This window comes from Ziziphus jujuba, chromosome 1, assembly GCF_031755915.1.
Source record: "Ziziphus jujuba cultivar Dongzao chromosome 1, ASM3175591v1".
Taxonomy (NCBI): domain Eukaryota; kingdom Viridiplantae; phylum Streptophyta; class Magnoliopsida; order Rosales; family Rhamnaceae; genus Ziziphus; species Ziziphus jujuba.
In genome coordinates, this window is record NC_083379.1 from 43,648,221 (window position 1) to 43,674,752 (window position 26,532).

At 35.9% G+C, this 26,532-nt stretch overlaps 1 long non-coding RNA gene and 1 pseudogene across 1 annotated transcript; both read right to left on the reverse strand.

Annotated features, from left to right (window-relative positions):
- LOC107425073 (uncharacterized) lies at positions 1-1,264 on the reverse strand. The gene is made up of 2 exons (XR_007238699.2): positions 837-1,264; positions 1-420 (listed from the first exon to the last, which is right to left on the reverse strand). It is a non-coding gene; the product is annotated as an uncharacterized LOC107425073 (long non-coding RNA).
- A 5,915-nt stretch (positions 1,265-7,179) lies between these two features.
- Positions 7,180-13,110, reverse strand: LOC107403633 (LRR receptor-like serine/threonine-protein kinase IOS1; annotated as a pseudogene).
- Between the last annotated feature and the right edge of the window lie 13,422 nt (positions 13,111-26,532).

A 26,532-nucleotide genomic window follows, 5' to 3' on the forward strand; every position in this document is an offset into this window, starting at 1 on the left:
TGAGAGTACCAAAGTATCTGTTTATATAACAATCAGCGTACTCAGATAACAATATAGGACCCTTCTGAACACATACCACACTCATTCTTGCTTTAACTTTAAAATAATAACTTAAATAAAATAATACAATTCATATTCTTGTGAACAATACAACTGAGGGGAAAGATTGATAGTCTCCTACAGAAAAAATCATCTGAGATGAATTATCAAAAATAGCACCTCCAAGTGCTTCAAGAGTGGTAAAAAAATTTTAAAAAAAATTCAAAATGTTAATGGAATGGCATAAGGTAAAAAATTTGGCATTTTGAGACATGACATCTTTATCGCTGCATGCTCAAACTTCTTGATAGTAGCTTCATTCTCCTCCAAGCTAGTCTGAACAAAATACTTAACCCACCAAGATGAACTCCTCATCTTAGCCTTCAAAAAGGAAAATAAAAATAAAAATGGCCAGTGTGTCGGTTATTTAGGAAATTAAATTGTTTATAAGATGATATTCAGACTAAAGCAGCCACGAGACACAGGAATATCTGCAGCACAACAATGTGAGCTGAAATATTAAGATAAACCAGCCTTTCAAATGAAAACCTTTCATTCCTAAAGCAAAAAAGGTTGTTTTTTTTTTCTTCGGTAAGCTTTTTAAATTCCTTATATTTTCTTTGATTCCTAAACCTCTCCATCCAATCTCACCATCTCAAGCAAAGGAAGATTATCATGAAAATGATCAATAACAAAATGTTAGCAGTTAATGTAATAGCTTATCACAATGAATTAAATAACTTTTGAAATAAAAGAAAAGCATATGAAAAATAAGTTTCAAATGCAGATATTCTTACCACCCTTCCATATTTGGATTCTGAAACTTTAGCTTTCCGATGACCAGGAGAGCCTGAATGGACATTTCAAAAGATGTCACTAGAAAACAATCATATATTTTTCATCCCAATATAGAAGTTTTACTACCATAAGTATCAAGCAAAGATTACTTTGAAGTTTGAACATCATAAAAGAGCAGTTTTCTCAAAGAACTTATATCATTAAAATACTATGACTGTCCAGTACATTCAAACACAACAAGGAAAATCAAAATTTGCTGTCAAATAGAAATGTGAATATCAAAGAACCTTCTTTTAATTTATTAAATGTTTAAAGCATCTCATAATATTACAACATAATTTATAAGAAAATTTTAAAAACATCCTACCACCTTTTGCTTTCGTTGGCATGTGGGAAGGCATTAAGGAAAAAATCTTAAAGCATTCTAATTTAATAATTGTGAAACTTGGGATTAAGAAAATATGCACCAATATTGGAAGATAACATCATAATCTCGTATAAAATTTGGTTTTCATGGTCTTCACTAAACGATACTTATGTGCCAATTATCCATATATCTTATGTTCAGGAAGCACAGATTGCCAATTAATGTAAAAAAAAAAAAAAAACAGTTACTAGAGACTCAAAATAAAGAGAGCATAAAGAGCAGCAACAGATAACCACATAGAAATGCAATTAACAAACAAAATACAGGGTAAAGCCTTTGTACTTTCACAAAATCTATTTAACAGTTGTATGATCTTTTCACCTGCAAAGATCACAAGCCCATCAATAGATACCCTTGCCAGATCTGGGAAGGTCTTGTTAAGGTACCTAGGAGACAAATATTCCAATGCATCTGAAACAATTACAAGAGAAAATGATTTTGGCCTGTATGGAAGTGGAAACTTGATGTCGGCAATAGGCACAATGCCTTTCTTCACAAGAGCTTTGCAGTTTCTATCAGCATCCTCTATGTCATATGGTTCCACACCCGAGGCTTCAGTTTCTTTCTCCTTTAGCAATTTAGAAACCACTAAACAAGTATCAGGGCCAACATGCAGAATTTTGTGCATGCTGTCACCATATGCTTTTGCTAGAATGGGAATTGCTCGTTGGACCTCCACCGTGCATAAAAATCACCTGGAAATAAAAGGAAGTTAAAATTCTCAAGAGAGGTGACACCATGGAAAGTTAAGCTCTTTTTCAGAAGGAACAATTTCAACTTAATCTACCATGAACTTTTACATAACTTTGCAATTGGGTTGGCACTTCTACAATGTTCAAACAAGCAAGCAGAAAATATGCATTTTAAAGTTAGTTACTCAACAGTGAAATACATTATGAATTGATTGATCATAGGCTACATTGTTCATGGAAAATATGGTTTAAGCATGGTCGAAGCCTTACTACACAGGAATAGCTAAAGGAAAGCTCTGGGGAAAAAAATATCATCCGAGACTAAATCATCAAATACATAGTTATGCATCCATAATCACTCCACCTTTGATTTCAAAATCCAAAATTCATGAATAAATTCCAAGTAACACAAAATATGCAGCAACCAACATACGAATCACTGGCAATCTTCAGACAGATTGAAAACAAAAATGTCAAACAAACAAGAAAAAAGACCCAAAAAAAAAATATTTACCTTCAACCTTGCCAACAGCCTCCCTAATGTTGACAAATCCACCTGTCATATTAAAGCTGAATTGCAGTCAAGCATAGCGAGTATAACAAAAATATCCCGCAAAGTAGTTCTCAGCCAAAACGTGATTGATAAACTGTCAGGACCCGTCCAGAATTCTTTCCCGGAACCCTAGACAAGCCCTGATCCCAGGGAAATACCACCGAACCTTCCAACGGAAAATCCGGTAGCACCTCCCCTAAGGGTAGGACTTACCAAAAATTACCTGCACTAAAAACACACTTCTATAATCACCCCCTTATTCCTCCCGCAAAACTACAAGTTGTTCCACAAATTACAGTACTTCACAACAATAACAGTAGCCCAGTGCGTAAATAAAACATAAGTGTCCAAATAGTATACAGAGCTTTATGAAGTGCTAGTCAACAGAAAGACAACAAAGATGAAAGAGATAATACACTGAAATGAATGAGTACAAAGGTATTTCTCGAAACACGATAGCACCGGAAAATTGGTTCGCTTCGGAAGAACGTCTACCACCTCTTGCACCTAAGGGAACGGAACTTAAAAACGTGAGATGCTAATCATCTCAATGAGTGACCCTAACTACCGAACACTTTTAATGATAATAATAATAATAATAATATAACAATAAGGGAATTGAATTAATACCAACAATTAATAAATAAATAATAACAGTTGGAAATGATAATTTTTCCCTCAAAACTCTCACAAATCACTCCGTTGGAAATGTTCCCTTTTTAAAACAATTTCACAAAACCCAATATTCGTACTTCCCGAAAACCAATGGATCAAACCATTTGAGAAACAGTAAATAAATAAATACCCCAATATATAATTAAAATGCAATAAAGTATAATAAATAATTTTTGAACACCTTTGGGGTTTGAAACTTTATTTGAAAATTACGCTTGACGCATCACACCATATACCGGTGATGCCCTCCGATACCCAGCGTCCTGAGCACCGACTGGCGGGGAGATTAAAGAGAGAAACTTGCAAACGCCACTTCGGCGTCCTGACAGTACCGCTGCTGAAACCATCATCTCGGCCAAGGAGGGGGGCGGCTGTGGCCAATAACAAACTTGCCTGCCCACGGTCCAATGGCAACTCACGGGTGAAATAATAATACTTGCGCACTGAACCACATATACATATACCAGAACACCAATACTATATGAATGCGTCTAAAATAATTATTAAACCAACTGTACCGTTTTCCAAAACTACCGTGGGAAATATACCAAAATTTCTCACTTACCATCTCACATATTTTTATTTAACAAATCGGTACGAAAACATTGATGACAAATAAACCATAATTTTCTCGTAACACGAGGTTCAACAATTAAAATACCGCAGGCATAATTTATACAATTTAAACAAATATTTTCATAAAATAATTAACCTAATTATGCCCGAAAATAATACTTAAAACCTCGTACGATTATTACCGAAATATACTTTGCTTATGCATAATAAATAAATTAAATCACAATAAAACCATAATTAAATTGTACCACATGAGCATAATTTAAATACCAATTAAACATAATTAATTGCCCAAAATATTTTTTAAAGGTGGGTTACTCACCTTAAGCGCATAAATCAGCTAAGATCCTCCGCAGGATCAACTCCACTACTTGTACGCGCACCTAAAACATCCACAGTACACCAACCAAATATATTAATATTTTATTCGGGTAATTCCCAAATGGGTACCTGGGGAGCAAACACAACGACAACTAAAAGTTACGAGTTATATACCGAATCGAAGCTCAAGTGATGAGGATCACGGATTCGGTCTTACTTTCCGGTGATCGGACCCGAGGTGGTTGGAATCTCGCCGGAAAGCTTTTGGGTTTTGACTCCGCAATTCTCCCAAACCATCGCGAATTGGCCGAAACGGATGCCGGATTCGGGTTCAGGAGGTTGAACATAGCCGGGAGGGATCGACGGTGCAACTGGGTACTCGTCGGAACAGTAACTTCCGGCGAGCCGCCGCGATCACCGGCAACCGTCGCCGGCGGCGGCGCGTGCGGTGGCCGTTGGCTGAGATTTTTTGTAGATTTGTAGATCGAGGGGAAAGGAATCCAACGGAATCGGCGGTGACGGACACGGAGGCCGGACGGCGGAGAAATCGGGGTTTGAAGAATTTCGGCCCCTCGCCGAAAAATGCTCCGATCCCGGCGCGTCGGAGGTCCGGTGGCCATGAAATTTGGTGGGTAGGTCGGACTTGAGGAGGTGGTGAGGGGTGACTGGCACGTGTGGCCTGAAAATGGCCGGAAAGGGGTCACTCGGCGGTGGAGGGAAAAATCACCGCCGATCTTCGCTGCCTCGATCCGGGCGCGTCCGGCGGCCAACGGCTGTGAAATTTTGGGGTTTTGCTGGAAATGGGGAGAGGATTCCGTCTGCTTGGTGCGTGTAAGGTGAATCGGTCGGAAAATTTAAAAATTCCGGCGGCCGGTCGGTCTCTCTTTCTCTCTCTCTCTCTCTTTCTCTCTCTTCCCCGAGATTTTTATCAAATAAAAGCTACCATGTGACACTGTTCATTCCATGTGGACCAATCAGGTGATGACACATGGCATCACTGTGCACTTAAGCCAGATATAATAAAATATTACAGTATCCGGCAAATTTCAAACGTCCATAACTTTTTAACCAAATGTCCGATTTAAGCGTGCCGCTAGTCTATGAACTCATATCGACGAGTACTTTACAACCATACAAGAGTCAAAACAAAATTACACCACAAGAAAAAGTCAACTCCTGGCACCTTTTGGACTGTTTGCACCTCAACTTGTTTTGCCCATAACTTTCAAACCGTAGCTCCGTTTTCGACGTACTACTAGTCTACGAACTCGGGGCATCATGCACTTCGCCACGGTACCCTAGTCAACTAGAAATTCCAACTGGGACAAAAAGTCAACTTTTGACCTGCTCGATCAACGGTCAACCTCGGTCAACATGCATGGATTCCGGTGTGATTTGGGACGGGGTGTTACATAAACAGCCTCCCTAATGTTGATAAATCCACCTATCATATTAAAGCCGAATTGCAGTCAAGCATAGCGAGTATAACAAAAATATCCCGCAAAGTAGTTCTCAGTCAAAACGTGATTGATAAACAAATCGTAAGAAGTCTATCACGTATAGTATAGAAGCTAGTTACTAAGGCGACAAAAGGAAAATGATAAAACCCATTTGTTATTAAACTAACGTGTATGTTACTAAACATACAGGGTTTAGATGATGAAAATTTGTGGTTGTCTATAACAAAAACTAGGAAATACACGATCAGACAATCATTTCCAGAGAAGTTCATATTCCTAAAGTGCGGAATTATAAGATGCCATTATCAAAATCAGCTCTTTATGTGTGTTTTGCTTGCACATACGTGTGATAAGTTAACATAGATAGTAACAAGGTAAAAACAACTATACTAAGATACGAATTAGTATCTTAAGACAGTGTATTTTATGACAGTTGTGTTGTCAAATATGGCATAGAAAAGGCTCAGAATTTATGACATACCCATTAAATTGAACAAGCGGAATGGTGACAACACGAATTTGCTGCTCCTACAAAAGGCTCTGTTGGTATCAATCTCAATTTGACCAAAGTTCCCCATTAATGTCAAAATCTCGAACACCAATTGGCACCACAATTGGTATAATGCCAAACTTTAGTGACAGCATTAAAAGCATACAGGCACCTTCAATATAACGGAGACCGATTTGATACTTAGATGAAATCAAAGGAAATATCTGCAGTTAGTTAAAATATTTAGCATACAAGTTTCAAAAAAAAATAATTAAATATCTAGAATATCCATAAAGAAAAAAAAAATAACCCTAATTTCGATTCCAACTTATCCTAAAATTAATCAGAAAAAAAACCCACAAATGTTTTAAAAAAAAACCCCAGAAACCAATCAAATCGAAAAGTCAAAGTAAAAATGAAGCAAATAGACCAGACGTTTTATCATAGAGACCAAGCAAAACAGCAAGCATGGGCATTTGCTTCCGCCATGAAGCACCACCCTTGAGCTTCGTATACAAATCCACGTCCTCCTTCTTCACAATACCCTAATTTTGAATTCCAAACCATCAATTTCTTTGTATGGAATTTTGACAACCAGAGAGATGAAACGGGGCTGTTTGGCAAAAGGGCAACTAAGTGAAGAAAGCTTGATGAATGAGAAGAGATAAGCCAGCTTTGGGGGAAGGGTGATGAAGGAGAAGAGAAAAGTCGGGTGAAGAAAAGAAAGAAAAAACAGAAAAAAATTAAAAAAAAATATTTAATTTGAATATAAAGGTATTTTGGGATTATTAAAAATTGAAAGGGTATAAAAAAAAATATTAAATGAAAGGGTAAAAATCATTAAGCTCATTCCTATGAGGGCATTGGGCCAAATTCCCCTAAAAAAATCATAATGACATGGATTAAGGAGCCTAAAATATTGGGTTTTGGGTTGTATGTATGTGCTTGGCAGCCCAGCCATCATTTACTTAAGTTATTAACATCTAGACCCTTCTTTCGGAAGCATAGAGAGAAGCACAGAGCTTTTTTAAATTATTGAACAACAAATTTAATGAAAAGGCAATTGGATGCATTGATATTGTTGAAGTTCAACTGAAAATTAAACCTCTAAAGTCTAGAAGGATTAGCAACATAATCAATAAACTGTGTTATCTTGGTAAGGGATTGATCGACCCGGTAGACGAAGCTACATAGAACATTTCACTGTAATCAGCTGCTGCTGTATGAGTAAAAGGGATGTGGTTCTTTCGAGCTACCTCAATCGCTAAACAATCTTTGAGTTCAATCACCACCTCGTTCATATTTGGCCTTTGAGAGGATATTGGAGATACACAAGCCATTGCTATTTCAACATCTTTCCACGCTGAATTAACTTCGAAATCTCCTTGTAGCTTTGGCTTCACCAAACTTCTAATATCCCTATCCACAACCACATTACTAACCCATTGGCTTATGTGAGTCCTCTCCTCCTGGCTTCTACTTATGGCAGGTCGGCTTGTGATTATCTCTAATAGAACTACTCCAAAACTGTAAACATCGCTTTTCTCATTTAGCCTATTTGTTTTGTAGTATCTGCAACACAAAACACGATGATTCAATGTGGGTCTATTTAAAAAGCACCATTTTTAGCAAAACTCTTTATCAACTATACCCACTAATAGTTTTTATATTTTTCCTTAAACCAAATTTCTTTTCATTTTTTTTTTAATTTCCTTGTCATAAAGTATGTTTTCATTGATAAAAAGTTTCATAAATTTTATAAATTTTTATTTTGAAGGACACCAACAAATGATCAAATAACACAAACTTACTCAGGGTCAAGGTAACCAGGGGTACCAACAATAGCGGTAGACACATGAGTGCCACCACCACTTGGGAACATTCTGGATAGCCCAAAATCAGCTAGTTTGGCTTGAAAATTCTCAGCTAATAATATATTAGACATCTTCACATCTCTGTGTACTATAGGTGGCTTACATCCATTATGTAGATACTCCAATCCTGCATTTCAAAACCCAAACTTACCATATTAGAAATAATAATAATTATATATATATATATATTGAAGTTACAACTGGTTAAATAAATACAAAAAAACAAAATCAAAATCAAGTAAATTTATTATAAACCTTGTGCTACGTCCAAGGCAATTTGAATCCTTCCTTGCCAACTTAACACATTTTCACTTCCATCTCCTGCACAAAATTGATTAATAAATATAACATAATTAATATGCTCTGTTTTATGTAATCTTCTATAGAACCTTAATCATATCATGCACCACTATAAGAAATGTAGCTTTAGAAACCTCCAAAAAGATATGACTCAAGATTTCCATTGGCCAAGACTCGTATATAAGAGCCATGTTTGTTCCTTCGTTGTAGTACCCAACAAGGCTTGTCAAGTTTCCAGGATAAACTCTCACTAGAAGCTTAACCTATTTTATTAATTAGAAATAATCTCTTACTTAATTAGTACATTCTATGAATAAACTATAAAAATTATATCCATATACATGATAGAAGACATGCCTCTGTTTGAAATTGTTGATATCCTTGAACTGATGTAGAAGACAACATCTTCATAGCAACTTCAGTGTCCTCTATCAGGCCATAGAAAACTGTTCCAAAACCACCTTTACCAAGAGTTCTCTCAAAGTTATTTGTCATTGCTAGGATCTCAGAGTAGGTAAATTGACATTTTCTAGGCTCCAATAAACTATTTTTGAAAGTCGATCTTGCACCTGGTGTGACATTTGTTGATAGCACTAAGTTTCATAATCATATTATGGGAAAAAAAACAAAAAATGCTGTTCACTCCAAGGCTCAGATTAATGGAAAAATATTACCTTGTTGTTTGGTTCGTTTAAGGAATAGGAAGATAGCTGCTGCATTTAACAGGACTACCAGTGCTCCAATTGATGATGCTAGTGGAATGAGAATATTATTCTTCTTTTTGCATGGATTGGATGCGTAAAGATGTTTATTTTCTCCAACGCTAGCACATTAAATCATCTTTTTATTAAGGTTTTTGTGCTTGAAGGAGCTATGGCTGTAGTTTGTTCTTATAAAATGGAGGAAGATATAGATCCTCACATAATTTCATGAAATATTAAACTTTCAAGTTACATGTATTCTGTTGACAATTTTCCTCCCATCAAATAATAATAATTTAAATATACTTTGCACTTTTTTCCCCTTGGTTTAGTAAATTTAGAAATCCGAACATAGTCTAAAATATGTGTATTGATGATAGTAATGTGGGTCCACAGCATTTGACATGATACATACCTTAATGATATAAAACCGGTGCGTGACTTTTGGATGAGTTCAGCTGGAACTGAACCTCTGAGCATGTGCATTTCAAATTTCTGTCAACAGATTAATCAAAATTTTTGAATTATCCCTACATTAATTCTTAACTCTTACAATATCGAAAGTTGCAGAACCAAAATCCTAAATCCAAATTACAACTTACAGGAACCTCAAGTTTCGTAATCGAGTTAGAAATCAGGAACTGGTCCAATTAAGCTATTGTTTGATAAATCCCTGAGATGAGCAATTTAATTAATTACATAAACTTACCATTAAGATTGTCATAAGATATGATATCAGTAGCCAACCAAAATCGAGTCTTTCTTCAATATTTCTCTTCGAAACCATGTGGACATTCAATATTACTCTATAGTTTTAGTACTCACAATGATTCTAACATAGTGAGGCTGGAAATGTATGAGGTTACCTCTCTGGTCAATCCACTTGATGACAAGTTCCTGATTGCCATTTCAAAATAATTTTATTAATATATATAGTAGTCTATCGATCTATAGAGAAAGCTGAATCAACAAACAACAAGGATAGGATTCTAGTAGCATCAATAATTTCATTAATTTTAGACTTACAAGGATATGATTCTGGGGGAATCAAAATCTTTGTAATTGCAATTTAGACCTGACCATAAGAATGCTACTGTAGCACATGGATCTCCTTGCCAATTTCTACTTAGTCCATAAATTGACTTTATGTTGGTGATGGCATCCACTGATATACTCACATCCGATATTAATCATATATATATATATGTATATATAAACAGAGAAACTGAGAAACTAAGAATTAGTTAACATATATGTGGTGGGAAAGCAAAAGCATATATACCATCATCTTGGTCTGTTTCTGGTTGCGAGAATTCTATTGCCGTATAAACCTCAAGGGCGTTAAGTATTGGTAGGAGAGTTGAGTTTTTCAACGGAACCAGTGAGAAACTATAATTTGATGTTGACGAAGCTATGCTACTGTACATGCCCAATAAATTTAAGTACCTAGGGGCAAAAACTCCATCAAACCACTTCTCCCCATTCAGAAGGACTTCAAATGCTCTGGACTGGTTGGATTAGAGTTGTTGAAGCTTAACAAAATACATGTACATATAATATTGGCTACCTTCATCTCGTGCCTCCCAGTGGAATTCCAAGGGAGCACTAGTGTTCAATGGCGTGGCGCAGGTGCTCCTCACAATAGACGGTGTCTGGAAAGCAATGCTAGTTTGGGCGTAATTTATAGTAAACGAAGTTGTTACTGTGCTCCAGTCTTTCTGGGTATAGGGCGTTCAGAGGCAATCCAAATCGTCGTATGGATACCTTAATATATATATATATATATATAGAAACAAAGAAAGTTCATTCGTACTTTCAGTAATTAATTATAAGCTAGTACTTAACTGAACTCTGAATTATTAATGAGTTTGTGGTTAAATTAGTACCTATATGATTGGTTGGCAGTTGAACCAATATCCAAGAGACGATCCAGTGCCAAGGACCCAGTTTTGGTAACATAAGTATTATTTTTGAGAGGCCTCAGTTCTAATGCTGAAATAAAAGGTGTCCCAGAGTTAGTGTTTACAAGACATATCTGTAGATGGTGTCGTGAATTCGAAGTAATATGTATGATCTCTTTCATGACAATTAAACTTGCTGAGCTAAGATTCATGGTAACCCAGTAATTAGGTCCCAAATACATATCAAATTCATGCAGTTTATTTTGATCGTCATAGTTGCCATATAGAAAAGTGGCTCTGATCAAGTACTTGGTAGCTCTTGTAACGTTTAGACTGTAACAGTTTTACGATCCTTGGGGGAAGCTACTTACTAATGCTACCTGATGTTGGTCACCAACTTTATACTCTGGAAATATGCTCTTGCTCATGCCACTGTTAATGAAGGGTGTATCCAAAATGTAATCTATTTTTTTTGTTGGCTCTGTGTAACGTGTGTCTTTTGGAAGCCCACAATCTAAGCTAATGAAACCTGAGACCACACCAACAGTGGAAAAGACAAACGTTGGCTATATATTTTAGAATTTGTGGATCTAAATATACATAATAAATTCCATAAATCATATATTACTAACCGCCAAACGCAGCCATTGATAAATAGAATCTTTAATTCTGTAAAACAGAAAAACAATGTAAAGTAGTGCCGATGGACACACTACTTTTAAACCACTCTCATATATCTGAAAACCCTAATCTCAAAATACCATATGGTATTTTGTTTATTTGCTTGTCCTAGACCTTTTATAGTCTCTGCAAATTAGACTTACCCATTAATTTTTAACACACAAAAAATAATAATAATTTAATAATATAATAATAATAGAAAAAATATGGGTAAGTCATTAGGCTTATAAAGAGAATTGGTCCTCCAGTCCAAGAGGCCAACTAAAGTCTTATAGAACGTGTGTGACCAAAGGCTCTACTACAAAATATTAAAATAAACCAGTCTCATTAATGGCATAAATGGGCCCTGTAAGTGAGTAATTGATTATGCTAAGTCTACGATTTATTTATTTATTTAACATTCTCCCACTTGGACTGTATAATCATCATCATATATAATCCAAACTCACTTACTACAAAATCTCCTGAACCATAATACCATTTCATCTAAAAATATAGCATACTGACAGGGTACAACAATATACTAGACTAGGTAGTAGAGATTCTCTCAGTAAATCTCCCAAAACATAATACCATTTCAACTGAGCACTTTGCATGCCATAAACTCAGTATAGGTAGTAAAGATTCACCTGAGCACGTGCAATCCCCCAATACACAAATACCATTTCATTCGAGCACATTGTGTATCGACAGGATACAACAATATACCCAAACTAGGTAGTAGGGACTCACCATAGCATTTGTGGATCAACATATACATATACATAGACTAATAGTCTCAAGAGGCCTATAAATATAGGAGCAATAATATGTGTAATAAATCATCTCATAAATAAATAATGATCCACATAAATCAATGTATCAAAATACTCAAAGAAATAAATAACACTTAACATGGATATTACTACAGAAAATATAACAAACTCCCACTGACCCACAGCAGTTTCAACTGCCTAACAGTTCCATATGCGACACATGCTCCACAAATATGCCTACTGGTAAGGCCTTGGTCAATAGATCTGCCATCATGCTATAAGTATGTGTGTGAACAACAATAATGAAGCCTTCTTCAACTTTCTTCTTAACCATAAAATACTTCATATCAATGTACCTCGCACCAAAGGTACCTTTTAAATTATTGGAGAAAGGTACTGCTGCAGTATTGTCACAATGCATCATAACAGGCCTCTCAATGGCGTCAACCACTCCCAAATCACGAATAAATTCTAAAACCAAACTGCATGACAAGTAGCCTCATAACACACCACATACTCTGCCTACATAGTCGAGGATTCTATCCTTGACTGCTTGACACTCCGTTAAGATACAGTACCTCTTGCCATGATAAATATATATCCAGTGGTAGATTCTTATCATCCACACATCGTTTATAATCTGCATCACTATAACCAACTACATCAAGCGAATTGGTATGTTGATATTTCAACATATGATCGAAGATACCTAAAGACCTTCATAACTGCTTGGTAATGAATAGGATTAGGATTACTTATAAATCGACTAAGCACACCCATAACAAAAGCTATATTAGGCCGTGTACAAACTTGAGCATATATCAAACTACCCACTGTTGAAAAATAGTGAACATTTCTCATCGCCATCCTCTCTCTATTATTCTTGGGACATTGATCCTTAGAAAATATTTCACCCTTCGTGACCGGTACACTTCCAGGAGAACAATTATGCATATCAAATCTCTTAAGGATTCTACCAATATATGCTCTCTGAGATAATTGCAACACATAATTAGTCCTATCTCTAACAATCTTGATGCCCAAAACAAAAGAAGCCTCACCAAGATCTTTCATATCAAAATGGTTGTACAGCTTCTGCTTTGTCTCAGCCAATAGGTTAGTGTCATTAGTAGCTAGAAGTATGTCATCAACATATAACACCAAAAATATAAAACTGCGCCCACTGACCTTCATATATATGTGTCTATCAACAACATTCTCCTTAAAACCATTTTGGGTGACAACCTCATCAAACTTGAGATACCATTGCCTTGAAGCCTGCTTAAGACCATAAATTGACTTCTTAAGCTTGCAAACCAAATTACCATTTCCTGTTTACTGGAAACCAACTGGTTGAACCATATATACATTCTCATACAATTCACCATTTATAAAAGCAGTTCTGACATCCATCTGGTGCAACTCCAGGTCATAATGCGCCACAATTGCCATAATGATCCTAAAAGAATCTTTTGCAGATACAGGAGAGAATGTCTCTGTATAATTAATTCCTTTCTTTTGGCTAAATCATTTAGCTACAAGTGTAGCCTTATACCTCTCCACTTGACCATTAGAATCTCTTTTAGTCTTAAAGACCCATTTGCATCCAATAGGCTTGCTACCTACTGGTAACTCAACCAAATCCCAAACATCATTTGATGCCATGGATTTCATTTCATCTTCTATTGCATCCAACCAAAATTTTGAGTGTGAACCGCTTATGGCCTCCTCATAAGTGATTGGATCTAAATCGTCACTTATGTCAAAATCATGCTCCTGGAAGTAAACCTCATAGTCATCAGGTATAGATGACTTCCTAGCCCTTTGTGACCTCCTCAAAGGCACATCAGCATCTACAATAGTTAGAATATCTTGCTCTTCAATAATGGGTTCATCCTGACCAACTACTGGTTCATCAACTACTGGATTAATAATGATGCGAATCCACCCGAGCTCACACAAACGACAACTCACTGGGGTACTGATCCGATACGGATGAAGACTGGACCGATCATTAGTGTCAGGACCCGTCCAAAATCCCTCACCGGAACCCTAGACAAGCTCTGATCCCAGGGAAATACCACCGAACCTTCCAATGAAAAATCTAGCAGCACCTCCCCTAAAGGTAGGACTAACCAAAAATTTCCTACACTGAAAACACACTTCTATAATTGTCCCCTTATTCCTCCCACATTACTACAATTTGATTCCACAAATTTACAGCACTCCAAAAGAATAACAGTAACTCAGTGCATAATGAATACATAAATGTCCGATACAGTATACAGAGCATTATACACATAAATCTGGAATTAATACAACGTCAGATAAAGAAGCAATGCAAGATGGAGAGGAAAAAGGGAAGAAATGCTTCTTGGACTTTCGGCAATGAGCTGAGATGTCGGGCTCGCCCCAGACATTCAACATCTCCCAACCTGGACCTAGGGGAACGGAATTTAAAAATATGAGATGCTAATCATCTCAGTGAGTGACCCTATCTACTGTACAATTATAATACCACAATAACTAAGTAGATAAATAATAATTAATTGGAAATAATAATTTCTCTCAAAACCCTTACGATTCTCTCGGTTGGAAAAGTTCCCCTTTTGAAACCTTTTCACAAAACCCGTCATTCATAAGTAAAGGGAAAAAAAAATTAAGTCAATTTAAAACCTCCATTTAAGATAAATGGTAAAAACATATTAAGATCTTTTAAAAATCACCAAATCAATATAAATAGAAAAATCAAGATGAAATGCACTGTTAAAACACTAATATAAATAAGTAATCAAAAACATAATAAAATTCCATAAAATTTGTATTAAGTTTTCCAATTGAAATAATTAATAAAAACAACATTAAATACAACATATACAATATACCATACGACGTACCAATCTGTAAACCGTGGGATACACCCACCTCACGACCCTCAATATATGAACGGTGTCGTGGAAATAATAAATAACCGTCGGGATGTACCCAACCTCATTGTCCGTGGCAATAATAAACTGTTGGATGATACCAACCTCACGGCACCGTGGTAATAATACTAAAACCTTCGGATGAACCAACCTCACAGTCCGTGGTAATAATAGATAACCGTTGGATGAAACCAACCTCACGGCACCATAGTAAACCCATCACGCTGTAATATAATACTGAACCAAACTCTAGTACTATATGGTACATCGATTAAAATAACCGATACAGTATCCTACTGTATCATAATCATAATTTAATTGTCAAGTTCAACCGCTTGTTCAAATATTTCAAAATCTCAAAATATCATTTCATACGAAAACCAGAAATACCACAGTGAAATATATTCACCATAAACCAATTTTAAGCACCTAAAATTATAAAATATTTGATCGTGCTTAAAATTATATGATTTTCAATCTGGTTTCTCAAACCAAATAGTTTCCAAAATGATTTAAAATCTCAATTTAAATACCAAAATATTTAACTACTCCAAGTTCACTTATGAACCCATTAGAATATAAAACCATTTAATACATTGTCAAACCTTACGTAAAATGACAACTCATATTTAATAAGGCAAATATTTTTATATGCATAATCCAAACATTCAATCAAATGGTATATAAGCCAAATTATTCGAACACATATATATTATGTTATACCCCAAAACAATTTTTAAAACTAATAACCATAGCAATAATTACAATAAATCAAACCACAATTTCTTTAAATTTCCAAATATATTCTTTTGGCACCAAAATGTATATTAAAACCGTTATGAATTAGCAATACCATTCTAGATAGAAATTCTCATGATATCAACACATAAACATATTTTGGAAATATTCAATTATGAAATATTCCAACAAATTAATTTAATAATTAATAATTTCAATTCAATTTCATAAAATTCTTTGAATCAAATATTTTTTTAATATATAAATATTTTGATTCACTCAATTGGGCATCAAATTTTCACAAATAAAACCACTAAATATTTGGCACATAAAATATCAATTTCAAATATTCAATTCACACAAAATATTCACAAATTTAATTTCCGAAATTAATTTGAAGGTGGGTCACTCACCTGGAGCACGCAATTAACCTAAGATCCTCCATGGGATCAATTCCACGACTCACCCGTACTCCTAGAACACAATTCACACACAGTCAAATAAATTAATATTTTATTCAGGTAAATAATATCCGATACCCGGGGGGTCTAACACAAACGTTAACCAAAATTGACAAATTATATGTCTATGGAAAGCTTATGAGATGAGGATCACATTACCAACCTCCATTGAGCTCAATTCAACCACCGATGGCCAAAAAGCTTTGGCCGGTTTTGATCCCTTCGTATCTTACAAATCGACGGGAATTGAGTTAATCGGAGCTCAGAATCAGAATTAGATGGTCCAAATTAGTGGGAAAGGATCGGTTGCACGACCGGTGGCTGTCGGAAAATCGGCAAACCAGCGACACACCGGCCGCCGGGGTTGGAGGCCGATCCCGGTGCATCCACTGGCCATTCAGCCGGAGATTTGGCCGCCGGTGTCTCCCAGCCGCGGGCTTTCACATCGGCCGGCGCGTGGATCCTTCCGGTGGCCGGTGAGAACAAAAACGATGAGGCTGAGAGGGAGGAAGGAAAGGAAAAGAAGAAGAAGGAAGAAGAAGAAGAAGAGGCTCGGGTGTTTTCCCACGTGGGGGAAAAGAAAAAAAAAAAGAAATAAAGTAAAATTAATTAAATAATATTAAAAATAATATTATTATGTAAAATAACAATAATAAAATAATATGGTATTAAGCATGGTTGACATGTGGCATCTCACCATGGTGACACATGGTCACATTTATTAAGTCACACGTGGCACATTGTTACACATTAAAAAAAATAATATTAAAATAATACAGTATTTGAAAAACTCTACAGGTCCATAACTTTCAACCCACATGTCCAAATCGGACGTACCGCTAGTCTATGTACTCGTATCGACGAGTACTTCACAACCATGCATGAGTCAAAGCTCAACTTTGCATGAATAAAAAAGTTAACTTCGGCATCCCTTGGACAGTTTGGACCTCAACTTGTTTGGCTCATAACTTTCAAACCGTAGCTCCGTTTTCGACGTGCTACTAGTCTACGAACTCGTGCCAACGTGTACTTTGTAACGGTACCTCAGTCAAGCTAGAATTCCATCCGAGTCAAAAAGTCAACTTTTGACCTCTTTGGTCAACGGTCAAAGTCAAAGTCAACGATCAACGGTCACCCTCGGTCAAAGTTGGAAAATTTCCGTTGTACTTTGGGACGGAGTGTTACAACTAGGGCTCAAGCTAAGAGGTTTAAGGTCAACCTTGCTGCCTTTATGCAGAAAGTAATGCATTCTCAAAAGGGCTTGTCCATACCTGAAGATAAAAGACCTGTTTTAAGTATCCAAATGGTGGAGGCTGATACATCGGACATTTTATATTGGACACCCATACATCGGACCTTTTATATCAAACACCCATGCCTCGGACATCTGACCTTAGACTTCGGACATCAGGCAGACATAAGTTAGCTCAGACATCAGACATAAGTCAGCTTAGTTGTCAAACTAGTCAACTCGTTTTCTAATTTGCGTTTGACTTTTTTTTGGATTTTTTGTATTTATTTGCTGGACAAATAAGTTTAGGAAAGTTATTATTTTATTATTTTCTTTGTAAATTAATTAATTTCTACTTCAAAATAAGAAAATTAATTAATCCAAATTAGATTAGGAAAGAATGTGAAATTAGGCAATTTCCTAATTGGATTCTATGTTGGCCGAAATTTTCTAATCCTTTTAGGGTTTTATTTTGTTCATTCAAAGCCTATTTAAAGGCTTATTTTCAATGAGAAAGAGAAGCTTGAATTTTATACAGAAAATTATTTGTGAGATTGAATTCTCTTTGTTCTTTTGAACACCTAAAACATCATTAGTGAATGAGTGTTTTAGTTTGACTTATCAATAGGCCTTCCATTACCTATTGTGGCATCTTCATTATATACCAAGGTTTCTAATCACAAATTGATTAGGGGTCAAGGTAACCATTAGAACTTGAACATAATTAGATCTGGGCTAATATAATATGGGTTTAGGGGCAGGTCGTCCTAGGTTCATATCATTTAGTATCAGAGCTAAATTTTGTTCAGGTTTGATCTATCTTTATTTGCTTTATTGTTTTTGTGTTATTCTGCAATTTTAGCATTAGGTTAAGGTTGCATCCATCCCATAAACGTTCTGCATTTAAAAAAAAAAAAAATTCATTCCTAATTGAATTAGGATTTCCTAGTTTTATCGTATTTTTTGTTTGCTAGTTTGTTGGTTGTTTTTCATCATTGTTCTTGTTAATTTTGGTTTTAGTTGATTTTTCTTTGTTGTTTTAGTCTTAAATATTTGCATTCATATATTCAAAAAAAAAAAATTGAAGAGTGGGGTTTGCGGAAAAAAATAAAATAAAAATCACACAATTTGAATTTTTGATTGGGAGGTCACGGGTTTGGTGTTTGTTTTGGAGTTGGAATTGCAATTTTGGTAATTATTCTTGCTACTACAGTTTTTTATGTTCTGTGAGTGGAAAAAAAAAAAAGAAGAGGTAAAGCCGAGTAAAAAAAAAATTTCGGGTTTGTTGAATTTGGTGTTGAAAATTTGAGTTTGGGAACTTGTTTGATTTGGAGATTTGATTTGTGATATTTTGAGTTTCTGGAGAATTATTTTTGCTACTGGATATTTGGAATTTTGGGTGCTTAAATTATTGGATTAAAATTAGTTAAAGAATTTGATACAAAACTTGAATTACAAGAACCATAACCAACACTATTCTATATTTTTGTTCCTTTTGATTCTTGTTCGTATTTGAATTTCTTTTTTGAGAATTTTATTCTTGAACTCATGATCTCTTACAATTTGGTCCAGTTCTTAAAAATTCCAAAGATTTCTCCTTAATTCGCTTTATTTTGCCTAGAAAAGCCAAAAACTAGGTTTTATTAAATTCTTCCGTAGTGCCTACTTTTTGCTACTGTTTTGTTGATAAGTTTAATTAAAACATACTTATGATCTAATTGCTGTTTTTTTGGGTGTTTTAATTAGAACTTTGATATAATTCATTGAGAGGAAAAAAGGCAAGAGAGTGTGAGCACAAAAGAGGGTTAAAAGCCGAAATTAGTGTGCAAACACGAGTGTCGAGTTCTTATATTGAGTGAAACATGTGAGGGAGTGAATTTGGTGAGAATTTATTTTATTTTTGTATTATTTATACTAACATGGCAGATTCAAGGGTGAGAAGAGTAGACCCACCTATGCGAATTAATAAGGAGGAGTCCGTAGGATTTCATGGTGATCCACGAGCTATCGGGAGTGGTGAGCAAACGGAATTGAAAGCTGTTTGGAACAATTACAGCGGGTGAGTGCTCAAGTTGAGCACATGAATCAAAGGATGGGAAGGCTAGAAGTTTGCCAAGGAATGCCGAACACAAGAAATAGGCAAGAATTCCATGAAGATTGAGGTCGAGGACGAGGAGGCCATGAGAGACCGAGAGAGGAATTTAAGGAGGAGAATTTCGGTGGAAACTTTGAGGAAGGCATGGACAAAACCTTTGCTGTCCAAGAGAGAGCTGGCCATGGAAGGTATAGGAGGGAAGAAACAGATGACGATCTTAGCAATACCAAGGTCAACATCCCACCATTCATGGGAAAAAGTGATCCCGAGGCAAATTTGGAGTGGGAAGAAAAGATGAAGATGATATTCGATTGCCATAATTATTCGGAGGCTAAGAAGGTGAAGTTGGCAGCAATGGAGTTTGGCCATTATGCACTCCAATGGTGGACAAATGAGCAAGGCACCCGGAGGAGAGTTGGTGATGACTTGATCACAACATGGCGACAAATGAAAGGAGCCATGAGAAAGCGGTTTGTGCCATCACATTACCATAGGTTGATGCATCAAAGGCGTCAATCTTTGTCTCAAGAAAGTAGGTCCGTGGAGGATTATTACAAAGAGATGGAGATGCTCATGATGAGGCTGAATATGAATGAGGATAAGGAGGCAATAATGGCAAGATTTCTTGGTGATTTGAATCGTGACATTGCCAACCGGCTTGAATTGCAACAATACTTGGAGTTGGAGGAGATGTTGCATGTAGCCATTAAGCTTGAACACCAATTCAAGAGGAGGGGTGTAGGATCACAGCTTGGAGGTGTTTCCAGTAGTGGGAGAATCAATTCAAGTGGCTGGAGAAACAATTCAGCTAATGAAATCAAACCAAAACTGAAAGCTGGAGAAGAAAGTACCAACCGGTCAAAAAGGGAGGCCAAGACCGAATCTGTCCAAGCACTTAGAGGTAAGATAAAATCTGATCCTAAACCTCAAAAATCTAGAGAAATAATTTGTTTTAAGTGCCAAGGAAGAGGACACATAGCCATCCAATACCCAAATAGAAGAATCATGGTATTAAAGGCTGAAGGTAAGCTGGAATCTGCAAGTGAAGAAAGTGAAGCTGAAACCGAATAAGAGGAGGAATGCAATGATGATGAAACCGAACCAGTAGACACATCTAATGCTGAGTTGAGCTTGGTTTCAAGGAGAGTACTTGCTGTCTACAAAGATGAAGAGTAGATACAAAGAGAAAACATCTTCCACACTCGCTGCGAAATACAAGGTAAGGTTTGTAGCATGATTATAGATAGTGGGAGTTGTACCAACGTGATAAGTAATCTTGTAGTTGATAAATTAGGCTTGAAAACAATTAAGCATCCAAAACCCTATAGGTTACAATGGTTAAATGATAGTGGTGAGATGAGGGTAAATAAGCAAGCCAAAGTTAAATTTAATATAGGTAGGTATGAGGATGTTGTCTTGTGTGACATTGTACCAATGCATGCCGGACATATTTTACTAGGTAAACTATGGCAAATTGACAAAGATGCTACTCATTTTGGTCAAGAAAATAGTATTGTTTTTAGGTTTAAAGGGAAGAAAATCAAGCTGGAGCCATTGACTACCAAGGAGGTCTACAAAGATCAACTACAAATGCAACAAAGGAGGGAGGCCGAAAAACTCAAGGAGAAAACAAGTATGGCACCAACGGATTCACCATCCTTTCAAGAAGGTGAGATTGAGGTTGCTGATCAAGGTAAGCTTTCTAAAACCCAGATCGAGTGGAAAAACCAAGAGAAAGTCGAGAGGGGGGTGAGAAAAGAGAGCAAACCCGAGAGCACCAACAATCTGGAAATTCCCGCCAATGAGAGCCAAACCGAGGGAAGAAAAAGAAAAGAAAGAAAAGAGAGGAAAAACCAGGATTTTTATTTGAGTTTTGGGGATATTAATAAGGCTATTGAATGTACGAAACCCTTGTTGGTCATGATATATAAAGAAAACTATTTTAATGATCAAACTAACTTTGATGAACTTGAATTGCCAAGTTCAATGATTTCTCTTTTGAAGGAATTTGGAGATGTTTTCCCGAATGAGATTCCAAGTGGACTACCACCTATTCGAGGGATAGAACATCAAATTGACTTTGTTCCAGGGGCTTCCATACTAAATAGACCAGCACATAGAAGTAACCTCGAAGAAACAAAGGAGCTACAAAAACAGATAAGTGACTTGCTTGATAAAGGATACATTCGTGAGAGTTTAAGTCCATGTACTGTTCCTGTTTTGTTGGTACCTAAAAAGGATGGTTCTTGGAGAATGTGTGTTGATTGTAGGGCTATAAATAACATCACCATTAAATATAGACATCCCATTCCTAGGTTAGATGATATGCTTGATGAGTTGCATGCTACTTGTATGTTTGCTAAAATTGATCTTAGGAGTGGTTATCATCAAATTAGAATGAAAGAAGGTGATGAATGGAAAACCGCATTTAAAACTAAATATGGGCTGTATGAATGGTTAGTTATGCCTTTTGGATTATCTAGTGCACTTAGTACTTTCATGAGGCTTATGAATCATGTAATGCATCCATTTATTGGTAAATTTGTGGTTGTTTATTTTGATGATATTTTGGTGTATAGCTGAAACTTGGATGAACATATGGATAAACTTAGGCAAGTTTTGCAAGTTCTTAGAAAGGAAAGATTGCTTGCTAACATAAACAAGTGTGATTTTTGCAAAGATGAGCTTGTTTTTTTAGGATTTGTAGTAAGTGCTGTAGGAATCAAAGTGGATCAAGCTAAAGTGCAAGCAATCAAAGAGTGGCCGGTTCCTACAACAATCACCCAAGTGAGAAGTTTCCATGGCTTGGCAAGTTTTTATAGAAGATTTGTCAAGGATTTTAGCACCATAGCTGCACCTTTGAATGAAGTTGTCAAGAAGAATGTTGGCTTTAAATGGAGGGAAGTACAAGAAAAATCTTTTAATTTGTTGAAAGAAAAATTGTGTAATGCACCTTTATTAGTTTTGCCAAATTTTTCTAAGACTTTTGAAATTGAGTGTGATGCTTCGGGTGTAGGTATTGGAGCTGTCTTAATGCAAGAAAGAAGACCCATAGCCTACTTTAGTGAAAAATTAAATGGAGCTGCACTAAACTACCCAACATATGATAAGGAGATGTATGCTTTGGTGAGGACTTTGGAGACGTGGCAGCATTATCTCATGCCAAAGGAGTTTGTGATTCATACAGATCATGAGTCTTTGAAGCATATCAAGGGTCAAGGAAAGCTCAACCAAAGGCATGCCAAGTGGATTGAATTTATTGAACCCTTTCCATATGTTATCCGCTACAAAAAAGGTAAGAAAAATGTGGTTGCTGACGCATTATCGCGAAGGTATGCACTCTTTTCTACCTTAGATGCTAGATTGCTTGGATTTGAACAATTGAAAAAACTTTATGAGCATGATAGTCACTTTGGAGAAATTTTTAGAACTTGTTTGAAACATGGATTTAATAAATTTTACATATTTGAGGGGTATTTGTTTAAGGAAAACAAACTTTATGTGCCTAATTGTAGTATTAGGGAATTATTGGTTCGGGAAAGACATGGGGGTGGTTTAATGGGTCATTTTGGTATTTTTAAAACTTTATCCTTGCTGCAAGAACATTTTTATTGGCCTAACATGAGGAGAGATGTTGAGAGGATTTGTAAAAGATGTTTGAAGTGCCGAAAAATAAAATCAACATTGAAACCGCATGGATTGTACAAGCCTTTGCTGATTCCTACCTATCCTTGGGTATATTTATCTATGGATTCTATTCTTGGTTTGCCTAGGTCAAGGACAGATAGAAAATAAAATGCTGATTTTGTAAAACAGGTTCATGAGAAGACAGAGGTAAATATTGAGAGGAGGACCGAGCAATATGCAAAGGTGGCTAATCAAGGCCGAAAACCAATTGTCTTTGAACCTGAAGATTGGGTGTGGCTCCATTTGAGGAAAGAAAGATTTCCTGAACAAAGGAAATCAAAACTCATGCCGAGGGGTGATGAACTTGTTTCAAGTTTTGAAAAGGATAAACGACAATGCCTACAAACTTGATCTACCGCGTGAGTATAATGTTAGTGCCACCTTCAATATCGCTGATTTGTCTCCTTTTGCTGCAGGTGATGACTTTTATTTGAGGGAAAATCCTTTTCAAGAGGAGGAGAATGATGCGAATCAGCCCGAGCGCGCACAACCGACAACTCACTGGGGTACTGATCCGATATGGATGAAGACTGGACCGATCACTAAGGCTCAAGCTAAGAGATTTAAGGTCAACCTTGCTGCCTTTATCCAAAAAGTAATGCATTCTCAAAAGGGCTTGTCCATACCTGAAGATAAAATACCTATTTTAAGCATCCAAGTGGTGGAGCCTGATATATCGGACATTTTATATTGGACACCCATACATCAGACCTTTTATATTGGACACCCATGCCTCGAACATCTGACCTCGAACTTTGGACATCAGACATAACTTAGTTCGAACATCAGGCAGATATAAGTTAGCTCGAACAGACATAAGTTAGCTCGGACAGACATAAATTACCTCGGACATCAGGCAGACATAAGTTAGTTCTGACATCAGACATAAGTCAGCTTAGTTGTCAAACTAGTCAACTCGTTTTCTAATTTGTGTTTGACTTTTTTTTGCGGTTTTTTTTATTTATTTGCTGACCAAATAAGTTTAGGAAAGTTATTATTTTATTATTTTCTTTGTAAATGAATTAATTCCTACTTCAAAATAAGAAAATTAATTAATCCAAATTAGATTAGGAAAGGATGTGAAATTAGGCAATTTCCTAATTGGATTCTATGTTGGCCGAAATTTCCTAATCCTTTTAGGGTTTTATTTTGTTCATTCAAAGCCTATTTAAAGGCTTATTTTCAATGAGAAAGAGAAGCTTGAATTTTATACAGAAAATTATTTGTGAGATTGAATTCTCTTTGTTCTTTTGAACACCTAAAACACTATTAGTGAATGAGTGTTTTAGTTTGACTTATCAATAGGCCTTCCATCACCTATTGTGGCGTCTTCATTATATACCAAGGTTTCTAATCACAGGTTGGTTAGGAGTTAAGATGACCATTAGAACTTGAACATAATTAGATCCGGGCTAATATAATACGGGTTTAGGAGCAGGTCGTCCTAGGTTCGTATCAATCTCTATCAGGTACAACAATACCGGGAATGAATACATTTTCTTCTCTAAATTGAGACTCCTTTATACCATTACTATCATCAAATCCAAAATCATCTTTAAAATAAACAGCCCTATCTGACTCTACAATTCTGGTGGTGTGAGATGGACAAAAGAATCTTGAACCCCTAGATCCTATACAATAGTCAACAAAATATCCACTTATAGTTTTAGGATTCAACTTCTTAATTTGGGGATTATAAATCCTTACTTCAGCTTTGCAACCCCATACTCAAAAATGGTGCAAATGAGGCTTTTTTCCTGACCATAACTCAAAAGGAGTCTTAAGAATGGATTTACTTGGAACTTGATTTAAAATATAAGCCACCGTCCTTAAAGCCTTTCCCCACAAGTAATCTGGCAAACTAGAATTTGCCAACGTAGATCGCACCATATCCAATAAAGTGCGATGTCTCCTGTCAGCTATGCCATTCTGCTTAGGTGTACCAGGCATTGTATATTGCACATCAATACCACACTTATGTAAATATATTGCAAAAGGCCCTGGGTTCTATCCAATCTCATCATATTTGCCATAAAATTCACCACCTTTATTAGACCTCACAACTTTTATTTTCTTATCCTTTTGAAGCTCTATCTTTACCTTAATCTCCTTAAAAGCAACTAAAGAATCTGACTTCTCACGAATAAACTCAACATGTCCATAGCGAGAGAAATCATTAACAAAGATAATAAAATACCTATAACCACCCAAAGTAGTTGGTGTAAAAGGTCCACATATATCAGTATGGATTAATTTCAAAACATCTCCACACCTTGTTATCTTATCCTTTCTAACCTTAGAAGTTAATTTCCCTTTCACACATTCAACACAAATTGACAAGTCTGAAAAATCAAGATTGGGAAATATTCCATCTTTCACTAATCTTTCCATTCTATGCCTAGAAATATGTCCCAAAGACTTATGCCATAACATTGAGGAATTATCATTAACTCTTGGATGTTTAGAACCAATAATAGGGGTAACAACAGAATTAATTGAAGAATTAAGACCATTACTAAATAAATCAAGTCTATATAGATTACCACATAAAGTTCCCAAACCAACAACTTTACCATCCTTATACACTTCAACTTTTATGTCCAAATAAGAAAATAAATCCTTGACTATCCAAAAGTGAGATAGATAATAAGTTCCTCCTAATTGAGGGTACATAGAAAACTTTTTGTAATTCTAAAACATATCCAAGTGGCAAGTTTCAACTTGACTGTCCCCATGATATCCATCTTCACTCTTGAGCTATCTCCTATATAAATATGCTGCTCAAGATTGGTTGGCACCCTTTGCTTTATCATGCCCTGCAATGAATTAGTAACATGAATTGCCTAGTAGACACATCAATAATATTGGTCTCAATCATTAAAATATTATCTTTCTTCTTTTACTTTTCATTTAAATTCAAACACTCTATCTTCTTGTGTCCAACTTTATTGCAGTGGCCACACCTTCCATTAAAGTATTCTTTCCTTTCTCCTATCGGATAAGCATCATCATACTTAGTCTTATTTAAAAGGTCCAAATAATAATGCTTCTTATTCATATTAAACTTGATAAATTTTTTTCCTATCTCCTTAAGAAGTTCCTTTGCAGTATCAACCTTAGGAATACTAGCATATATAGCTTCATCCATGT